Genomic DNA, 7,933 nt, shown 5'->3' with positions numbered 1-7,933 from the left:
GGTCACAACAACAGGTAACCGAGGCAACCACTTTGCTGGCTACACCCAAACAGGAAAGTGGTTTGTGTTAGTTACCTGCGTGACTGGACCAGACTGTAATTACCCTGACCTTCCAGAGGACTCCCAAACTGCAGACATAGATGGGAGAATTGCCAATGCAAGGGCTTTCCTGCCTCATGGCAGACAGTGACAAGTGGGAGGCCAAAGAATCTGGGTAGTGAGTGTGATTTAAAAGGCCAGGAGCTCAAGACAAACACAGCAGAGGCTTGCCCAGGCACCAACTGAAGTAGGAAGAAAAGCTTTCTGCTACCCACAGAGTGTTCCATCCACTCTGCAGAGAGGCCAAAACTGGAGCTGGTCAAGAAGAGAATGGTTTCATTGGCTCGGCTGACCCGGACACCTGTGTGTGGCTGCATTCACACCAGTGTCTACCAAGCTCCTGTTTCCTCCCTCGAGACCCAACTCCCTCGTTGTCCTACCCTTCTTCTTTACCATACGAAGCATAAAATCCCCCTCCCCCTGAATGTACCACCATCCTCACACAGGCCTCACCTCTGAAGGGCAATGAACTTGCAAGCCCCAAAGAGTGTGGCTGTTCCCCAGAACAGAGCGCAAGTACTTAAGGCTAGCTGACTCCGTGAATGAATGAGAAGGAGCAGTGGGATGCGCTGGTGTTTGGGCTAGCGGAGGATGATAACGGCCATTGTGGAAGGCCCTGGGAGTTTATCAGGATGGGGAGGGGTCCCTTTCATTGTTTACTGCACAGATGCTTGAGTACTTGCCTTACTTAGTACCTGCTGTGCTCAGGTACAGGTCATCTGTGAGTCTGAGAAGCCCATTTGTGTCCACAAGGCTTCTCCTAAACCCAGCACACACACAGCAGATGCGTAACAGGCAGCCCTAACTAGATTCGTTAGGTTCAGGATCTGAGACCGCTTTCAGAACAGCTCCACAAGCCAAGGACACCCAGAGACCCCTGGCAGGATGCAGAGTGCTCAGCTGAAGTTCAGCGCTGCAGAAACAGGTGGGCTTTGTTTTTCTTACATTTTTGTTTTATTTTTCAAGATAAGCATTTCCTGAATATTACACAGAAAATGTCTATGATAAAACAATTTATTCATTATTTATCTTAAATTCTACTAAAAGTTCTATTGGGGTGTTTTGTTTACTTAGTTTTTTTGGATTTTTAAAAGTCTTATTTTGTTTACTTGATTTTTTTTTCTCGTCTGCCATATTTATCCCTGGCTTTTATCAGAAACGCAAGTTAGTAGCTGGACCACCAACTCTTATGTTTGTGATTTAGAAAAGCACAGGGATAAAGGGAAATGGGGTGGAAGGGTAGCTGTCTCAGTTGGGCACGGAGGCACATTCCTATAATTCCCACGGTCAGGTAGCTGAGGCAAGAGGGTCAGGAGATGGAGGTTAAGGAACACTTATCCGTTGCTGGTGGGAATAGATGGTGGAGTGCAAACCCAGCCACTCCAGAAAGCAGTGCAGCAGGTCCTCAGAAAGCTGGGGATAGGTCTACCCAAGACCCAACTGTACCACTCTTGGTCATATGCTCACAGGACTCTGTATCCTCCTCCAGAAATCCATGCTTGTCCATGTTCATTGCTATTCATGATAGCCAGACATCAGAAGAGCCTAGATGCTCACTGACTGATGAACGCATAATGAAAACCTGGTGTAGTTACACAATGGGATATTATTCAGCTGTTAAAAAAATGAAATTGTGAAATTTGCAGGTAAATGGATAGAGCTAGAATAAAATCATACTGAGTGAGGTAACCCAGACTTCAAAAGATAAATATCACATGTTTCCTCTTATATGGGGATGCTGTCTTTTAACTCTTCAATATGCGTGCTCCAATCCATATAACAGAGTTCAGATATTGGATCAGGGATTCGGAGAGAAAGGAGAATCTCCCAAGAAAGGAGAGATAGAATATATAGTTGTGGAAAGACAGGAGGGAGAGTGGAGTGGGAAGATTCGATGGGGGAGGGAGATGGAAAAGATGAGTAAGGGAGGGCATATGAGGAAGGACAAGTAAGACCAAGTGACACTGGAGGGGCCATACAGCAGCCGGTTACTGTAGAAACTTCCCAAAGTACATACATATACAAAGGAATCTAAATGGGGTCACTAAGTACCAGGGGAGACGAAGCCCCAACTAGACATCTTTCACCACCCCATGAAACCTCCAGTGCCAGGAATGGGTTATATTTAGTTGAGATATTGATCTTGGGTGGGAGAGGGTGGGATGGAAATCCTCAAACATCTCAGGGTATTGTCAAGGCTATTGGTTGTTCTCCAGAAACTGACAGATGGTAAGGCCCAGCTACTGAAGACAGCTATCACATGTCTTACTGAACACAGAGAAGTCAAGCTGGTTCCTACCTAGAGGTTCAATCCCTGCTGACTAGTTTATGGTAGTGGAAGGTGCTCTGTGCACTCCCGGAGGTAAAGGTGACCACTAACCCAGCTAAAATCCCCTCCGTCTACAATGGCGACCTGACTACAGGATGTACTGGTGCCATAGTGGCACCAATGTTGTGGGAGTAACCAACTACTCCGTGATTGGGTCCAAGGTCCATTCCACGAGCTGGAGCCCATGCCCGACACTGCTACGGTGGCCAAGAACCTGAGACTGGATAGGCCATGGGTCTAGGGGACAACCAAATGCTATCATTCTGCTAAAAGAGCGTATCAATAAGATGACTCTGAACAGTATTCTGCTATACCCATATTTCAGCTTCCGGCCCAGTCATCATCAGAGAAGGTTCTTGTAGTAGAAAGGAACCAACACTAACTCCCAGCTGGACAATGTGCAGAAAGGAACAGATTTTAGAACACTCCAATCCTAAACGGGACGCCTTCGTCAGACCCCTCAGGGCTCAAGGATCAATGGGGAGGAGGATGCAGAGAGATTGTAAAAGCCTGGCAGGATGGATGATTCCATGGAAACAGTGTGCTTTGAGACCAAGACTGCTGCACATATAAGAGAGACTGAGGGAGAATGAGAGCCGGTGAAAGCCTGACAGGGTCCCAGCGCCAAGAGGGAGAAGTGGACGTGAGCCCCACCCCTAAACAGAAGCTGTCTGCTGCTGACACTTGCTCACAAAGGTGAGGCTCCTTTTCCCCAGTGGACTCTCTTTGGCTATGTCAACCACACTTCTGGGCAGGCCCCATGCCCAGCAGTAAGTGGCCAATACTAAACAAATTCAAAGCTATTTTCATAGAGATTCTTTTTTTTTTTTTTATATCGTATTGCTTTGATTGGCATTTTTTTTCTCCTCGGTCTTTTGCTTGTATAATCCGGTTTCTGATCTTGTGTTTTGGTTGATTTTGTTTTATGTATATGTGAGAAAGAGTTTCCTGTGTTTTCCACCCCCTTTTGATTTAGTTGTTTTATCTACCTGTTTGCTTTCTAAATAGAAAGAGAAAGAAAAGGTATGGGGTGGTGTCTGGGGGGAGGTGGGGGAGGATCTGGGAAAAGTTGGGGCAGGAAATAGCATGCTCGGAATATAGTTTATGGAAACACTTTTTCAATAGAAATATTTTTTAAAGAGTTGAGGTTAGCCTGGGCTACAAAACTAAGTCCCATTTTTTTTAAAGTCCCACTTTTGACAAAAATAGCTTAAAAGAGTTTTTTTTCTCCATCAAGTATAGGAACAAGGAAATTTTATTTCGTTATTGTGACATGTATTGTACATATATTTAATTTTTTTAAGGCCTTTAAAAAGATGAGATGGCTCAACAGATAGAGGTGCTTGCCATTCAAGTCTGATGACCTGTGTTCAATCCTTGGCAGCCACATCAGGAGAGAACCATCTTCTGAAAGGCGTCCCTCAGCCCCACAAACATGCCATGATGTGTGCAGCTTCACACAATGCATGTGCGCATATACACAATAATAACTAAAATATTTTAGAAGAAAACAAAAATCCCTTCTGAATGTTGTGAGTTGGTCAAATGTTCAGTGTATGTAAAAAACTTTGAAACCCTAGATAGGTATGCAGGTTATCATTCTCTGAGTGTTTGGCACATAGCAAGTCTGCTGTGGAGATCTGATGGAGGCTAGACCTGGGTTTGGGATGGGGATACTCTGGTCCCTCAGATGGATGATGGATAAAGAAGCTGTAGTACACCCATGCAGTTGGCGGTACATTTGTTCACATATAGTTGTGATATATATGTGTGTGTGTGATATGTAGGTGATTGCCATATGTATCACAGATTTGTGCCACAAGACTTGATACTAACTATGCCAAAGGAGTCAACCCCAAAGACTCACACGTTTTTTTTTTTTTTTGTTTTTTTGTTTTTTTTTCCCACTGCAAATCTACAGGCACAGAAAGTGCATTGGCAACTGTCTAGGGCTGGGTGAGACAAGGAGCAGAGACGGTGGTTTCTAATGAGTATGGGGCTTCTTTCTGAAGTGTAAAAAGTATTCTGAAATTGAGTGTGGGGTTGAATGGCTGTACTTACCTGCCAACATTCTAATATCCATAGAAAGGAGTGTGGTGGCACACATCTTTAGACCCAACACTCGGGAGGCAAAGGCAGGCTAATCTCTGAGTTCAAAGCAAACTTGATCTACATAGTAAGCTCCAGCCCGGCCAAGGCTACATAGTGAGACCCTGTCTCAAAAAATGTGGAGTCAGGGAGAAGCTGGAAAAATGGCTCAGAGGTTAAGAGCATTTGCTGCTTTTGTATAGGACATGAGCCCCTCATCATTCTGATATGCAGTTCCAAGGGACTCCGACCCCCTCTTCTGAACTCCGGGCACAAAGCAAGCATATACATATATGTGGGCAAAACACTTACACCCATAGTAAATAAATCTAAAAAGGAGGCAACACAAGATCAAACCCAGAACCCTGTGCATGGGAGGCAAGCGCTCCACCACTGAGCTGCATCCCTGGGAGCTGTTTTTATCTGACACAGACCAATCAACATGCGCTGACATAGGCCACCTGGCCATGCGTTTCTCCCCAGGACGTCCTCAGCTATCGCCAGCTTTGCAGAGTCCCATCATGGATAGATAGTTCAGAAATGGGGTGCAGCTGGACCTGGTAGGGTGAGGAGGCGGGGAAGAAGCCAGCCTGCTTCTGGCCAAGACACAAATGGCTGTTAACGCTTCTGCACTTACATACAACGATCGTTCGCCTCCCTCTGCTCCCAGCACCAGATCTATGAGCAGGAAGAAAGGAAAAAAGGGTTCCGCTTTAAACTCTTATCACTAAAGTGAGTCTCCCTCTCCATTAACAAACTAGCCAGCCCCTGTGGCTGCCACGGGCTCTGCTCTTGGGGGCATAAATTTGTGTGTGGAGAGAAAAGACTTATTGGTGAATTTAGCAGTATTTTTCGTTGAAGTGGCAGTTGCAAACATTACACCAGTATTTATTTGATTCTTAAAGAGTACAAAACCATGGACCACAAATAAAGGAGATGGAGTAATAGTTTGCAGCTGGGCCACTAGCTTTAAACTTGAAATGAAGTGTCCAGTTTTGAGTTACTGTGTCCAAGCGCCATCTGTACAGTGTGAAAAGTGAGGGCGCTTTTCCAGGCTGTCAGTGCGCCCGTAGCTCATTCGCGTGAATGATATCACAAAGGAGCAGTTGCTCTGCCCGGAGCTCCTCACTCATGGCCAGAATATATTAAATGTATTAATCTGGGCCTCACGGCGTAATTTAGGAAGGCCCTTTATTTGACACATTCTTGTACATCCTTGCTTTATTGCTTGCTCCAGCAGGTAACAATGTCTCAAAAGTCTGGCTCCTGAATGAAGTTAAAATCACATGTCAGCCCATAGCATATGCAGCTGCCTGGCTTATTTTGCCATCAAAATTACCACCCTGCAACAACATGAGACGTTACCAGGGACGTGGAGTGATTTACCTCGCGGGCTCTATACGGGCTGATAAAAGAGGATTTGTGGGTTGAAGTGACCACGTGCTCGGGGGAGCTGAAGCTGCCTCTGCCCCCACTGCCCCCGCCACACACCTCTGCTTTCAGCATCCATACTGTGTGATCAGACTTGGCGATGGAAATGAGCGCTATTTGAAATAGCGCACCAAATAACTGCTAAGTTTGTCTCGGTCCCTATGGGGGCAGGGAGGATTTACACTCATTTCCCAGGCAGGCTGGTGACCACCTTCTGTTACGAATGTACCCAGGACTTAATGTAGCAATGTCTAATTTTAAGGCTAATGGGAGCAGCCTTGATTTACAATTTGATGCAGTATTTTTATACCTGCCATGTTGGCATTTTCGGAAAGTTTATGATCTCGTGTAGCAAGAGAAGGCCGCAAAAAGGCACGGAGGGTGTGCCTTTCATGGAGTTTTATAGATGACCATCAGGGACAAGGATGTTTTGCTGTTTTAAACTGTCTGGGGCTGGCGAGAAGACTCAGTGGGTAAATGTGCCTTCTGCCCACCTGAAGACCTAAGTTTGCTCCCTAAGAAGAGAACTGACTTCCTCTGGCCTCCATGCATGTGCTGTGGCATTTGTATGCACCCCCCATTACTTACTTAATTAATTAATCATGAAAAATAATAAAACTGTCTGGGAGCCTGGACCAGTAGCCATGTTAGAAGTTTATTGGTCTTGAGTGATTTGGTACGTGTGGGCCTTGTTCTATGCACACACACACACACACACACACACACACACACACACACACTTAGTGGCATTTCATTTGTATTTTAATAAATAAAGCTTGCCTGAAGATCAGAAAAGTAAAACAACCACGCTGGCCAGCCTTACAGACCAGGCAACCATGAGACACACCTTTAATCCCAGTTGCCACACTAGCTGCCGTAGAAACCAGGCGGTAGTGGTGCACACCCTTAATCCCAGAACTAGAGAGGATTATAAAACAGGAGGAAGCAGCTCTCAATCTCAGTCTCATTCTGAGATTCCTGGAGGCAGGATCGCCATTTTCGGACTGAGGTCAAGGTAAAAGCCAGTGGCTGACTGCTTTGCTTTTCTGGACTTCTGGTTGAACCCCATATCTGTGTATGAGTTTTTATTAATTGTGCTTCATACATACATACACATGCACACACATATCCACACACCAATGCACAATTGAAGTTATTAGCATTATACTAACTGTTATTTGAGGGAGAATTTCACATGAAGTCATCGACCTGAAATTCACTACGGGAGACCAGGCTGGCTTTAAATGCGTAGAGATTCACCTGCCTCTGCTTCCTGAGTACTGGGATTAAAGGTGTGTGCTGCCATACCTAGCTATAAAATTATCAATTATGACTGAATTGTTACCAAGACAAATATTATCTAGGATGTATTCATTATTTTATAGTAATTTATTATAGTCATTTTTTCTATTTTTTTAAAAAAATAAGGGGGGGAAAAAAGCTGGACATGTGGCATATGCCTTTAATCCCAGCAGTCGGAAGGCCAAGGCAGGTGGATCTCTAAATTCCAGACCAGACTGGTCTACATAGTGAATTCCAAGACATCCAGGCTACATAAAGAGACCCTATCTCAAACGTGAAAATAAAATTATAATAATTGCAGCATTTCTGTGGGACCTTGGCATTGTCTCCTATGCTTAACCCAAGCTTCTGGTCATTCTCCAAGAATGCAGTTTTCCGTTTGCTTATTTTGGTTTTGTCTGCTGAGGACTGAACTCTGAGCTTCACCAAAGCTAGGCAGGTGCTCTGCCCCTGAACTGTACCCTGACAGGAGTTTCTTTGGTTTAAGACTAAGAGGGTCTTATATGACAGCTCAGAGACACTCAGTGAGGTGCAAACTGGTCCACAGCCTCCCGGCCATTCTCCCTCCTGGACAAGATGGGACACTATGTCCTTCCCTGGCCTCCTCCTCCTATTTATTTCTTTTTACTCCGCTATTGCTATGGGCTTTCCGGGGTTTTTCCAAGCTGGGGCTGTCTCCTAGAA

The sequence above is a fragment of the Microtus oregoni genome, unplaced genomic scaffold (assembly GCF_018167655.1).
Source record: "Microtus oregoni isolate MIOR12 unplaced genomic scaffold, Mior012 000016F_ref0000370, whole genome shotgun sequence".
Classification (NCBI taxonomy): Eukaryota; Metazoa; Chordata; class Mammalia; order Rodentia; family Cricetidae; genus Microtus; species Microtus oregoni.
This window is presented reverse-complemented; position numbering follows the sequence as displayed.